Source organism: Primulina eburnea, chromosome 18 (genome assembly GCF_022965805.1).
Source record: "Primulina eburnea isolate SZY01 chromosome 18, ASM2296580v1, whole genome shotgun sequence".
In the NCBI taxonomy this organism is placed as follows: Eukaryota; Viridiplantae; Streptophyta; class Magnoliopsida; order Lamiales; family Gesneriaceae; genus Primulina; species Primulina eburnea.
Window position 1 is genome coordinate 6288983 of NC_133118.1, and position 15829 is coordinate 6304811.

The window sequence follows — 15829 nt, forward strand, 5'->3', positions numbered from 1 at the left end:
CTTAAAATATTTTCTTTTTGCACGTCAACAAACTTACTTGGCGTTGAGGGTTTCGTTGGATCTCGCTTGGGGCCGCTGCTGCACATACTAACATGAATTCAAAATACTTAACTTGCATAATTTAAACGTAGGTAATCGTGCTCACCACCAAAGTAAATAATAAGCTTATGACATTCTAAAGCACTCGGAACTCGACCTCATTTAATCATCGTACTAAACCATGACATTAACACCAAAAGAAAACAATAACTTTTCCCAAAAACTGGAGTATACGGACCCCGTGCCCAGGTCCGGCTATGGGTCCGTGTAGGTTCGGTAAAAGACATACCGAAAATAAACAAGGGCACGGACCCCGTGCCAAGGTCCGTATAGGGGTCCGTGTAGGCTCGCAAATCTGACACTTCGAAGGAAACAAAGGCACGGACCCCGTGTAAGGGTCCGTGTCGGGGTTCGTGTACCCGCGGCAGTAGAAAACCCACGAAATTTTAGTACATGTGATGCTTACGTTCTAGACTCGATTGGACGGACTCTGCACCGGCACCACGAGACACATCCTAGGTTGCTACTACATTGACACCACCTGTACAAACACCTCGAAACAACGATATCCAACCTACGTCACAATACAACTCAAAACATGGAATTTGACACCAAATTGTTTCCTACGACTTCTAAAGAATTCAAGGGCCTATCGACATAAACCGGCATACCAAATACCGACCCAACATCATATAAACATACCTATATGCAGAAACGATCACCCGTCGATTCCCAACGAAGCCTGCAACAATAAAACTTCAAGAACACATCAATAACATAATTTTTTATAAAACGCAGTTTGAACAGTCGCACAAAAAACACCATAACTCTCTCAAATTTTATCCAAATATTTTGAATTTGCGAGTTTTGAGATCCAAAAACGTTTCAAAAGTGATCCAATCATTTTTGCTCAAACTTTCACATAACATACACATGGTTTTCATACAATAAACATAAAAATTATTACCATGACAAGATTGATGTAGAAACAAAAGAATTTACATGCCTTTGATATTAAAATTTACCGAACCGACGATACTGAAGCGGAGACGGAGTGAGGGTTGATCCGGGACGATGGCGGCTCAATTTTCTTGCACTAAAGCACACGAAAATTTGTTGGAATTGCTGAGGGAATGGGGCGGCTGCACTAGACACCAAGAACCCTAGTTTTCTCTCTCAAAAATATTAAAAATCTGAAAATAGAGTGTGAAGGATTTGTGTGTGTGTTTGTACGTGATTGTGTGTGAAATTAGGTATGTGCGTGAGTTTTGTGAAATTATGGTAATAAAGATTGGCTTAATTAGCCAATTACCTTGCTAATTAAAATACTAACTCTAATAACAATTAATTAAAATGCTAACCCCTACTACTCTTTAAATAAAAATCCCCTAATTAAAATAAAGAGCACAAGCACTAAATCTTTAAAGGTTTTAAAAATCTTAAAATCATCTAGTAAATAAATTATACTTTAAAATACTAAAACTTAATAATTTAATATGCTCCACCCTTGACTTAAAATAAAATACAACGTTTTATGATTGCCAAAATCATCACCGATCTCGTTTTCTCGATCTCGCATCGAATAATCACCTGCAACATGAAACTCGAGAAATATTTTAACGTACATCATGTAAACATTAAAATAATGCAATTTAAATAAATGAACCGCTAAAACTCATTTTTAAACTTGAATAAATGATTTGCCAACTAAATAAATGCATAGGTTATACGTGTATTGATTTTGGACTTTACACTATCAGTAATACATAGGGAATCATGGGGCGATGCTACTAGACGCTCTTACCATGGTTCGATGGTTTTAATTAGAAATATGATTTCTGACATTCTCATGATAATTGTTGATACATAGAATGGGGCAAATAAGGGTAAGCCCAAATAAAGGATTATGTCCTAAATCACAAGGAGTTGTGAACCAACGGCTAGCTGTATCCTTGAACCATTGAGGATCACAAAAGCACTATATCATTTGTTCCCGTTGAGAGAATAAATTCAAGGAGTTGAATTTATATTATGCTATAGTAAATTCAAAGAGTTGAATTTATAATAATTAAATTTTGAGAGAATAAATTCAAGGAGTTGAAGTTATAAAAATTTGAGAATTTAATGTATTAAACTCAAAAGTTGTGTTTATTAAATATTAAATTTTTGGAGGTAATAAATTCAAAGAGTTGAATTTATAATTGATTTAATTTATTAAGCTCAAAAGTTGAGTTTATTAAATATTAAATTAAATACAGTGAGAAGTATGTTTAATGGGCTTGTAGGAGTACAAGTCCAACATACTAAATAATTAAAGTTCTTAATGGACTTTGATTAATTAATTAAACTAGTTGGACTAGCCCAATTAATTAATCAATCCCATTAAAGTTAATTATGTGTATTAGGTCATGGTTTAATTATAAATAGGAGTAATCAAGCCATAACCCTAGCCTCCACCACATTGTGATTTTCGAAATTCACAATCCCTCAAACCTCAAATTTTCGGCCACCCCTCTTAGAAAAAAGATTGAGCCGCCTCTCATTATTTTGATCTCCAACGTAAAACTTCATCTAATTTTTCTAGTGCAAATTAGAAGAGGAACAAATCTACTAGTCGTGGACCTGATTAGAAGGATTGAAGGAAAGATTCTTGAAGAAAGTTCGTAGGGAATTCATCAAGAGCTATATCTGCTAACCCCAGAATAGTTGGAGATGTGTGAATTTTTCACCAAAGATATAGAATTCTAACGCCCTATGAATATTTAATCATAAAATCATACGAGTACTCAAACAAATATATATTGATTATCAAAATAAAATTAAAACTTTGAAACTTCCGCTGCGTTTTGGTCACGAGAAAACCGAGATCCGACAGATTGATCTTTCAAACTCAAATTTAATAGTTACACTGTTAAATTAGCTTAAGATCAACCCACATTAGTCTACTCAATATTGGTGTCACTTGAATTAGTCAGTTAACTTGCATTTTTTTTCAAGTTTAGTTACTTTACAATGAAACACGTTTTTATTTTCCACCTCCACGTCAATACTCTGATTCAAAGACTACAGTCAAAAAATGTACCAATAATTGGTTTGAGACCGAAATAAACCAACGACATGACCAAAAAATAAAAAATATATATGCAAGTAATATAACCAAAAGATAATATTTTCCATTATCTTTTTTCTACCTTGTATCATCCACTTACAATATGTCATGAACCATATTGGTGTCACCTGAATTATAGTTGAAAGAGACGCTAATAAACATTTTATTCTTTTCCTGGCTGCTAACACAAAGATGGCTTTGACTTGCGTAGGCAATTAATAACCATCGAATTATTCAATTGGATATAATTGTATACTATATATCTTTTTGGATATAATAACTCCACGTGAGTTCACGTGAAACGGTCTAACGAGTCAAATTTGTGAAATAGATTTTTCATCAGTCTCGCAGCGACCAATAAAAAATATTATTTTTTTATGTCAAAAACAATAATTTTCACTACCAAAATATCATTTTTCGATATGTTACGAAGAAATATTGTACAATAAATGCTGATTCGAGTGAAAAATATTATTTTTACGTCTAAAATACTTACTTTTCATTGTAGATATTAACTAAGTCAACCAGTCTCACGATATATATATATATATATATATATATATATATATATATATATATATATGTGTGTGTGTGTGTGTGTGTGTGTGTGTGTGTGTGTGTGTGTGTGTGAGGCCGTTGCATATGATACATACTCTAATAACTGAGTTGAATTGAAAGGAAAAAAATCGTATAATCAAAGATAACCTTAATTAAATATTTTCCAAATATTAAATTTTTTTTCCCTCAATTATTATTAGATTATATTTTAAGTAAATAATAATTTTCGTCGAAATAGAGCGCGTAGTAGCTTTGACTTGGACCGAGCTCTAAACTTTGCTTAGTCGGACACTTCCATTACTCAAACAATGTTGTCACTCTGACCTCACACATTTCCACTTGCACCTCAAGTAATTACCCCACTTTGGAATTAAACGTGTTTTTTCTTTCCAATATGAAAATAGAATATAATAATAAAATAAGTCAATTTATTTTACCTAAAAACTGTTATACTATTTTCTAATTGAAAAACCAATTTCAATAAATATTAGAAGATCGAACATTTGTCGTTTTATCGAAAGTTATTTTTAATATTAGTGGTATGACTGCAATCATATAAGCCGTAGAACAGACCAAACACCTATGTCGAATTGATAAAAAAAAAAATGTATTTTCTTGACTTAGTTTAGTTATGAACTATATTAAAATTATTAATTAATTTTGTAGAGTTAATTATTATTGAAGCACAAGATAAATATAGTTTTACTTGATTAACTTACACATAATGTATCTTAATATTTAAAATAAAACTAGTGCTCTATCCCCTTCTACTATATATATATATATATATATATATATATATATATATATATATATATATATATATATATATATATATATATATATATATATATATATATATATATATATATCAAGTAGATTCATTGATAAATTAGTTCAAATTAAATTAAATAATTTATTAACGAAAATCAACTAATGGTGCTAACTTAATTTAGAGAAAAATAATTTAGATTTCACAATTTGAATTATTCAGCAATGAGGACTACATATAAGATTTTTAGAATTTAATTGCTAATTTTAGAATATTTTAATTTTTATTCTATTCTTATTATATATATATATATATATATATATATATATATATATATATAAACACACACACACACACTTGTCAAGAACCTTCCCTACCTTATTAGCATGTAATATATATGCAACTGATAGCTTCCCTATCCTGAATACTACAACGCTATTTTTCATACCTCTTCACCTATAATGAAGATGGCGCTTGAAGCTTTGAACTCAACCGCGGATCCCGCGCCGCCGTTTCAATCACCACCACCGCGTCGCCGCCACCAGGAGTCGTCATGGAACAAAGGCAAGCGATCCAAGCGTCCCTGTGGCGGAATCCATCAGCCCGTCAATGAAGACGAGTACTTTGCACTCTGCCTCATAATGCTCGCTCGCGGTGCGTCCGCCTCCGCCTCCGCCTCCCACCAACAGATTAAAAATTCACCCAACCGAGCCCGCCTTCCGTCGCCGCTGCCGCCAGCAGTGGAGTCAGTCCAGAATTTAGTGTACAAGTGTTCTGTTTGTAACAAGGCTTTCATGTCTTACCAAGCCTTGGGAGGACACAAAGCCAGCCATCGGAAAACCAGCGGCGAGAACGGCTCAGTCACCACCGCCAACGCCACCTCAGGCACTTCCGTAGGTAAAACCCACGAATGTTCCATATGTCACAAGTGCTTTCCCACCGGACAGGCCTTGGGAGGACACATGCGGCGCCATTACGAAGGCCCCGGTGGCGGCAACAACAGGGTGACATCATCGACGGCACAGCCGTCGTAACTCACCGGGGTTTCGACTTGAATTTTCCGGTGGTGCCGGAGTCATGGCTGGGTCTCGGTTCTCGTATGGAAGGGGAAGTGGAAAGCCCTCACCCCGTCAAGAAGCCGCGTCTTGCGTTGCTCTCGGAGCTAAAATTATTTTAATGTTTTGTTCTATAATTAATTAATATAGTTTAATTAGTTTTAACTTTATTTATTTAATTTTTTAAATAAAAGTATATAATTCATATTTTGTTGATTTGAAAAATCTTGTGAGTAAATTATGGGTAGGACGACCATCTACCATAGTCAATGATTACTTTTCCAATTAAGATATGAAGTATGTCTCTTCTAATACTGTTTTCACGAATCTTTATCTGTGAGACGAGTCAACACTACCAATATTCACAATAAAAGTAATACTTTTAGCATAAAAAGTAATATTTTTTCATTAATGATCCAAATAAGAGATCTGTCTCACAAAATATGATCTGTGAGACCGTCTCACATAAATTTTTGCCTAACATATGTTACATATTTTTAGTTTATTTACCTTTTATTATTTTTTCTCAATTGAATTAAATATTTATATTTTTGGTGATGGGTAATATTTATATTTTAATATTTATGAACAATTGGCCCATTAGTACTTAATTTTTTTCAGAAATTGCAACAAAAGAAACATGTAGTCATGGACCATTTTCTCACTTGCAATGTGAACTTGTAAGGATTTACGTACGCTAAGAATCAAATCTCCGTGATTGCCTCATTAACCAAACAATGCTATATAACAAAATAATTTAATTTTAATTTTTTACAAATTATTATAATAAAATTTTTAGTTTTCGTGCTTTTGATTGGACATAGCTATGGGTTAAATACATTGATATAGCCAAATAAATTCACGTTTTGGGTTAGAAAGTTTCAGATGAATGTTTGATGATAAGAGTCTGAATGTGTGGTTGTCGCTCTTGCAAACCTTAACAGAAGCATAGTGGATCGTTACCTACGTCACGAACATAACATTGCTGAGGTCAATATCAAATTACAATGGTGGAAAAAATTAACGAGCGATAACAACAAATATACTTTAATGATTTCAGTCTAATCTATATGGGGTGTAAGGGATGAGTTATGTGAATCCCTTAAAAATGATAACCATTTTTTTCTTGGTACAAAAAGTTATATGTTGGAGATGTCTGGGTAAACTAGGAGAGCTAGGTGGGCAATTCAAGTCGTGTTCCTTTCTTGCTAATGTTAGTGACAGGGCATAGGGAGCCTGAATTAGATGATCTGAAAATTTGAAAAACAACATTAGTGGAGCAACGGAAGGGTTTCCTGCATAGGCACTCTGACGCTCAAGTGAGTCAAATAATCATGTAAATGAAAGGAAAGTGCTTGAGAGTGAGTATATAATAAGTGCTTGGTAAAAATGTTAAGTGAATCTGAAGAACCTAAAGGGAGGGTGAATAGGTTCTTTAAGGCCCTTTAGCGTTTTTAAAACGAGTTTGCAAAAATTGCAAGCGGAAGACTTGAGGGACAATCACAAATAAATACGATAAATGAATGCGTAAAGTAAGTGCGTAAAATAAATGCGTAATTTAAATGCAATAAAGTAAATGCGTAAAGTAAAGAGAGATAGAGATGTTTATGGAAGTTCGACGAAGAATCGTCTACGTCTCCCCTTCTCGATGAGGATCGAGGTATCACTATAACGACTTGGCTTTAGGAGCTCCAAGCTAGCTTTTACAACCACGCCTCGATGCGTCTACTTGGCCTTGAGGGCTCCAAGGATAGCCACGAACTTTACAACCCACTCGAGAGTATTACTTTCACTCTTTTTCTACAACTCTTTTTGATATTACAACTCTTTTAATCAAAGCACACAAGAGATAGTAGAAAGCTTTGTAAGAGACAAGAGAGAATGGAGTGGGATGATTGAGAATGCATCCTCAAAGGCCTATTTATACTAGTCTTGGACGCCAAGGTTCGGATCTTCCGTTTGTGCTTCGGAACTTCCGATGTGATTGAAATCAATTTGCGTAATTCTGGCATGACTTCGGATCTTCCGTTCTTGACTTCGTATGGTCCGAACATATGCTTCGGAGGGACCGATCAAACTTCGTTTCTTCCGAACAATTCTTTCAGACAGTGTATGAACAACTTCGGAAGGTCCGAACTCCAGTTCGTATCGTCCGAACATTCCCGCGTTCCGGAGATTTGAAATCTTCAACACTTCGTAGCTTCCGATCATGTCCATCGTAGCGTCCGAAATCTACTCAATCAATTAGTCAGATCAAATTGTCTCCGGATTGAAGTGATTTGATTGCTTGTGTTCGGAACGTCCGATCCAGTCTTCGGAACGTCCGAACTCGCTCCTCGCAGCTTCCGAACAGCTTCTATTTTGCTTCTGATTGGCACAATTTCGGAACGTCCGAACCAAATTTCGGATCTTCCGAACGTAACCTTGTTCTTAATTTCCTGCATGCCTCAATATAAAACATTAGTACATTTTTAAGCCAAGTTTTGGTATCATCAAAACAAAAACTTTGGGATATGTTACAGCATTAAAAACATTAATCTCATCCTCGAGATTTGTATGCGTTTAAGGCGTAACAATCTCCCCCTTTTTGATGATCACAAAACTTGGTTAAAAATTGAGAAACAATAATCAACATAATCTAAATGTTATTAAATAACTCCCCCTAAATCAAATAACAAATCTAAGAGGTTGAATTAAGGCGAATTTATTTGAGAATTTATTTAATAACCATTTAATAGCAATTTTAACCAAATAAATTCTCCCCCTTTTTGCGATAATCAAAAAGACATAAGCATAAAGAGAGACAAATAAACAGGAAAAATATCAACTAATAAATGCAAGTCTTTTATACAATGATGCATAAAGATAAAATAAACAAAAAATAACAAAAACATAAGCTAAGAATCCGCATCCCGCGACTCTCTATGGCTCCTCATCTCAGCCTCGATGGAATCAAGACGCGAGGAAGTCTCAGTATGATGGCGCTCTAAGGCAGACTCCAAAAGAGAGAAACGAGTGTCGAAACGAGTCTCCAATCGCTCGAGATACTCGAAAATCCGATCAAAGGGTCCAGAGGGAGCAGGCGGAGTGAAGCCATGAGGAAGGTCATCAATGGTCAACAAAGGAGTGCTAATAGGGTCGGGACCACGCTGCTGGGATGTAGAGGGAATATCAGACGAAGGGGTAGGAGTGGTACCCGTAGTAGGAGGACCAGCGGGAAATCCTCTCGTCTGAACGTGAGGAGGAAGAAGACCGAAGGGAACATAAAAGTGTTCGGTCGGACGATAGGACGCGAAGATGCGATCCTTGTCGACGACCCAAGAGGATAAGACGGGATTCCAAGAGAGTCCCATCTTAACAACGGTATCATGGTCGATAGTCTCATGGGGAGAAATAGACACGGATTCTTCACCTGCAAAGTCAATGTCCAAATGGGCGAGAATCCGGTTAATGAACCGGCCAAACGGAAAAGAGACGCGAGTAGAAGTAGCCGCGTACTCCATGGCGGACATAAGAAAACGGGGAAGGTTAAAAGGGCGCTGGGAGACTAAGTAATAGAGAATGTATAGATCGAGATACTTGCAAGTGGAGAGGTCTCCACTGCGAGGAACAATGGAAGAAGTGATAAGCTTTTGAACAAGCTGAAGCTGAGTAGGAAGGTCCTTCGCATGAGGACGGTCATCGGCAGGAGTAGGCGGACGACCGAAGATGGTGGTCAAGGCAGTGACTCGATCAAAAGTGGGGTCATTCTCAGTCCAAGACTGAGAAAAGAACTCACTCGGTCCGTCTCGAGGAAGATCGAACCAAGTAGAGAGGTCGGCGGTAGAAAAAGAAATGAACCGACCCTGAACAATGGTAACAACACGAGTGTCATCACCACCAACAACTAGGGAAAAGTTCGCATAGAACTGATGCATGAGAGAGGGGTAGATGAGATCGGGTACGGAAGGTAGAAAAAAATTTCCCCAACGTTGAGACTCAATAAAAGTAATCAACGTAAAGGAATTCGCACGGAGGTATTCGGTGTGAAGGGTACGACCAGGCAGAATGTTACGGGTTTCGAATTCAGGTGGGGTAGGGCGAGGGTTGGGTGGTTGGTTAAGATCATGGTGAAAGGCACCGTGACGAGGGCGAACATTTCGGCCAGCTGCGTTACGGCACGGAGGCATAGTGAGTAGTGGGTGTTTTGTGTGGGGAAAGAAAGAAGGATGTGAATTAGCAAATGAATCAGAGGATCCGAACGCCTATTTATAGGCCATGTTCGGACGGTCCGAACATGAGTTCGGAAGGTCCGGAATGCGAACAGATCGGTTATCTGGCAAGACGTTCGGACGATCCGATTAACAATCGGACATTCCGATCCTAGAACGGAGGCTACGATGAGTAAACGGAGGGTCCGAAGTCTGACAGTCAGGCATTGGGAATGCACGAACATTAAATGACATCGGAAGGAGGTTCGGACGATCCGATGTGTGTTCGGATGGTCCGAAGAGTGAATCGGAGGTTCTGGAACCTATGGTCAGGTTCGGACGATCCGAACACGTTCGGTGGATCCGAAGTGAAACGAAGCATCCGAATAAGGAACGGTAATTCCGAAGTAGCCAAGATGAGGAACACCTAAAATTTAAAATATTTAGCACATAAATGAATGTTGAGCCATAATTATGGATAAATACAATTAATTTGTATTATCCGACATTATAATGCTCACATTAATAATACTCCCCCTCAATTTAACAAATATGTACGAGAGTATTTGACTAATGTTTACAACTCAATCATGCCAAGTTCACCACGCAAACGAGTAAAAGTAGATTCATCTAGTGGTTTTGTAAAAATATCAGCAATTTGATTCTTGGTGTCAACATAGCGAAGTTCAACATCATTTTGCTCAATGTGATCACGAATAAAATGATGTCGAATGTCAATATGTTTTGTACGAGAATGTTGAACTGGATTCTTTGTTAGACATATGGTGCTTGTATTATCACAAAAGATTGGAATTTTTGAAAAAGTAACACCATAGTCGAGTAATTGATACTTCATCCAAAGAATTTGTGCACAACAACTACCGGCAGCCATATACTCGGCCTCGGTCGTTGAAAGTGCAACACAGTTTTGCTTTTTAGAAAACCATGACACCAAGCAATTTCCCAAAAAGAAACAAGTACCACTAGTGCTCTTTCTATCCACCTTATATCCTCCAAAGTCGGCATCACAGTAAGCTTTTAAATCGAAAAATGAGTTCTTAGAATACCATAATCCGAGATTTGGAGTATTTGAAAGATATTTGAAAATGCGTTTTAAGGCGAATAAGTGTGATTCCTTTGGACATGATTGAAATCGTGCACACAAGCAAACACTAAACATAATGTCAGGTCTACTAGCAGTCGCATAGAGTAGGGAGCCAATCATGCTACGAAATAACTTTTGGTCAACAGGTTTACCTCCCTCATCTTTGTCGAGTCTGACTGTCGTGCTCATAGGTGTGGATGAGGCTTTGGAAGACTCCATCCCAAACTTTTTGAGCATCTCCTTGATGTACTTCCCTTGGTTGACAAAGAAACCATCCTTGCATTGCTTGATTTGGAGACCAAGGAAGTAGTTGAGCTCGCCCATCATGCTCATCTCAAAGTGATCCTGCATAAGCTTAGAAAAATCTCTACACAAGTGTTCATTAGTAGCACCAAAAATAATATCATCTACATATATTTGTACTATCAGCAAATCATTATCTTTAGTCAAGGTAAACAAGGTAATATCAACTTTACCCCTACAAAAACCATTAGACAGCAAGAAAGTAGACAATTTCTCATACCAAGCTCTAGGAGCTTGTTTCAAACCATACAAAGCCTTATCAAGTTTATACACATAATCAGATAAGTGCACATCTTCAAAACCAACAGGTTGCTCAACATACACTTCTTATTTCAAATCACCATTAAGAAAAGCACTTTTAACATCCATTTGAAACAATTAAAAGTCTCTAGAGCAAGCAAAAGCAAGTAGCATGCGAATGGATTCTAGTCTAGCAACAGGGGCATAAGTCTCATCATAATCAATTCCCTCTTCTTGACTATATCCTTTTGCTACTAGCCTAGCTTTATTTCTAGTGATTGTACCATGCTCATCTAACTTGTTCCTAAATACCCATTTAGTTCCTATGACAGGTCTATCAGTGGGTCTAGGTACAAGATTCCAAACTTTATTCCTTCTGAATTCATTTAGTTCATCTTGCATAGCAATAATCCAAGAATCATCAAGTAAAGCTTCTTCTATGTTCTTAGGCTCTATGTGAGAAAGAAAAGCAAGATAATTGCACATATTAGAAGAGCGAGTAGATACTCCCTTCGATGGGCTACCAATGATGAGGTCCATGGGATGATCCTTTTGCGTAGTCCACTCCTTCGGAAGAGGTGCGTCCTCTTGATCTTTAGGAACATCATCTAGGCTTGTGGACTCCAACTCTTCGCCAAGGATATCTATATCATCATCATCAGAAACAACAGGTCTAGGCAAGCAAGGGTTAGTTTCATCAAATATGACATGAATAGATTCTTCAACTAGTAAAGTGCGTTTATTAAAGACTCTATATGCTTTGCTAGAAGTAGAGTAACCAAGAAAGATACCTTTGTCCGATTTAGCATCGAACTTACCCAGGTTGTCCTTACCATTGTTGTGGATGAAGCATTTTGATCCAAAAGCGCGGAAGTAAGAAATTTTAGGCTTTCTCCCTCTCCATAGTTCGTATGGAGTTTTCTTGAGAATTGGCCTTATTGATACGCGATTGATGATGTAACAAGCAGAACTCATCGCTTCAGCCCAAAAATATTTTGGTAGAGAATGCTCACATAGCATGGTCCTTGCAATCTCTACTAGGGTCCTATTCTTCCTCTCAACGACACCGTTTTGTTGAGGAGTTCTAGGACAAGAAAAGTTGTGACCAATGCCTTTGTTTTGACAAAAAATTGAAAAAATTTCATTTTGAAATTCCGTTCCGTGGTCACTACGGATTTGTTTGATCAAAAGATTTTTCTCATTTTCAACCTTTTTGACAAAAATTTTGAAATGATCAAAGGCATCACTTTTATGGGCTAAAAACAATGTCCAAGTAAAACGTGAAAAATCATCCACAATGACAAAAGCATAGGATTTACCTCCTAGACTGGTTGTCCTCGAGGGACCACATAAATCTAGGTGAAGTAATTCAAGGGTCATAGAAGTGGATACAAAATTTTTATTTTTGAAAGATTCCTTTGTGTGTTTACCAAGTTGACAAGCATCACAAAAAGAATCTAATTTTAAATTCAGCTTTGGCATTCCGGAAACTAGGTCAAGTTTTAAAAGTTTTTCTATGGTGCTCATCCCAACATGACCAAGTCGTCTATGCCAAAGAATGTTGTCATCAACATTTAATGTTACAAGGCTTTTTATTTTTGAAAAAGATGAAATCTTTAAATCGACCTTGTAAACATTTTCACTTCTATAACCTTTGAAACTAATGGATTTGTCAGTTGTGAGTGATACAGTGCAATCGTGTGGTGTGAATTTGACTTCATAACCCCTATCGCACAATTGACTAATGCTTAGGAGGTTATGTTTAAGTCCTTTCACAAGAAGTACATCATCAATAATAGTAGAGTTAGATATACCTATTGAGCCGATGCCTTCTATGATCCCTTTGTTGTTGTCTCCAAAGGTCACCGATCCCTTTTCTTTTGGTCGAATGGATTGTAGCAGCTTATTTTCTCCCATCATGTGTCGAGAGCATCCACTGTCAAGATACCAAGTGCTCGATGACTTGTCTCCCCTTTGTCCCTCGTCGTCATCCGAGTCGGTCAGATGATCTTCCTTCGCCATGAAGCATAGGGTAGACTCCTCTTCGTTGTCGCTGTCGCTCTACGTGGCTAGAAGGGCCTTCTTCTTGTCTTTGCCGGCCTTCTTCTTGGAGGGACACTCGTTTGCATAGTGACCCTTTTGTTGACAGTTGTAGCAGGTCACTTCCTTCTCAATCTTTTTGTCCTTCTTGTTGAAGTTGGAACTCCGCATGAATCTTTTGAACTTTCTAGTGAGGAGTGCCATTTCTTCATCGTCGCTATCTTCAAGTTGACTGGTCAAGGCGATCCCTTTCGCCTTTACTTTTTCGTCATCTTTCTTTGTCTCCTTCCGGGTAGATACTTCAAGTTCATGGGTCTTTAGGGTCCCATGAAGTTGATCAAGGTCGTAGGATGCCGCATCTCCCTTGTTGGATTCAATGATAGCCGTGCGCTTTGCATCCCATTCTGCCGGTAGTGCTCGAAGGCTCTCCTCCACACTTGTTTAGTTGGGTAGTTCTCACCAAGTTGGGCAAGCTCATTGATGATTTGGGTGAGCCGCCGGAACATGGTGTCGATATCCTCCTTGGGTTCCATCTCAAAGGTCTCGTACTTGAGTTGGAGAAGATCTATCTTCGTTTCTTTGACTTGATTGGTTCCCTCGTGGCAAATCTCCAATTTGTCCCAAATCTCTTTGGCGGAGGTGCAAGCCGAGATTCGGTTGTATTCATTCATATCTAGGGAACAATGAAGAATATTCATAGCTTTAGCATTTTGAGAGATAAGTTTCATATCGTCCTTGGTGAGGTCATCCATTCCCTTAGGAATTTCCTTATCATCCACCGTTTTCATGGGGATTTAGGGACTTTTCACCGTTATTTTCCAAAGGTCGTAATCGACGGATTGGATGTATAGAGATATTCTATTCTTCCAATATCCGTAATTAGTACCATTGAAAAGAGGGGGACGATTTGTGGATTGTCCTTGGGCATACTCGCTTGCTAGATTGGCCATTTTAAAAGATTTTGAAAAACTTGGCTCTGATACCACTTGAAGAACCTAAAGGGGGGGTGAATAGGTTCTTTAAGGCCCTTAAGCGTTTTTAAAACGAGTTTGCAAAAATTGCAAGCGGAAGACTTGAGGGACAATCACAAATAAATACGATAAATGAATGCGTAAAGTAAGTGCGTAAAATAAATGCGTAATTTAAATACAATAAAGTAAATGCGTAAAGTAAAGAGGGATAGAGATGTTTATGGAAGTTCGACGAAGAATCATCTACGTCTCCCCTTCTCGATGAGGATCGAGGTATCACTATAACGACTTGGCTTTAGGAGCTCCAAGCTAGCTTTTACAACCACGCCTCGATGCGTCTACTTGGCCTTGAGGGCTCCAAGGATAGCCACGAACTTTACAACCCACTCGAGAGTATTACTTTCACTCTTTTTCTACAACTCTTTTTGATATTACAACTCTTTTAATCAACGCACACAAGAGATAGTAGAAAGCTTTGTAAGAGACAAGAGAGAATGGAGTGGGATGATTGAGAATGCATCCTCAAAGGCCTATTTATACTAGTCTTGGACGCCAAGGTTCGGATCTTCCGTTTGTGCTTCGGAACTTCCGATGTGATTGAAATCAATTTGCGTAATTCTGGCATGACTTCGGATCTTCCGTTCTTGACTTCGTAGGGTCCGAACATATGCTTCGGAGGGACCGATCAAACTTCGTTTCTTCCGAACAATTCTTTCAGACAGTGTATGAACAACTTCGGAAGGTCCGAACTCCAGTTCGTATCGTCCGAACATTCCCGCGTTCCGGAGATTTGAAATCTTCAACACTTCGTAGCTTCCGATCATGTCCATCGTAGCGTCCGAAATCTACTCAATCAATTAGTCAGATCAAATTGTCTCCTGGATTGAAGTGATTTGATTGCTTGTGTTCGGAACGTCCGACCAGTCTTCGGAACGTCCGAACTCGCTCCTCGCAGCTTCCGAACAGCTTCTATTTTGCTTCTGATTGGCACAATTTCGGAACGTCCGAACCAAATTTCGGATCTTCCGAACGTAACCTTGTTCTTAATTTCCTGCATGCCTCAATATAAAACATTAGTACATTTTTAAGCCAAGTTTTGGTATCATCAAAACAAAAACTTTGGGATATGTTACAGCATTAAAAACATTAATCTCATCCTCGAGATTTGTATGCGTTTAAGGCGTAACAGAATCGTTTACAATGATCGAGGAAACATGTGTATTTATAGAGGAAAAAATACTGATGACATTGTGTTCAGTTCCCGATCACTTCTCATGATCAGACGACTGCCTATGCCCTGCCACTCCCCTCGACACTGTCACAACTGAAAACCCATGCTGCTTCCAGTCTTGTCACGTCGTCCTCATGTGCACTGATTGACATACTAATGATTTCGAGGCATAGCATATACATGTAGGAACACAATTGATATATGTCCCAAGATGCT

General features: G+C 37.9%; 1 pseudogene; it reads left to right on the plus strand.

Moving 5' to 3' along the window:
• Positions 1–4891: 4891 nt before the first annotated feature.
• LOC140819825 (zinc finger protein ZAT6-like) lies at positions 4892–5822 on the plus strand (annotated as a pseudogene).
• The last annotated feature ends 10007 nt before the right edge of the window (positions 5823–15829 follow it).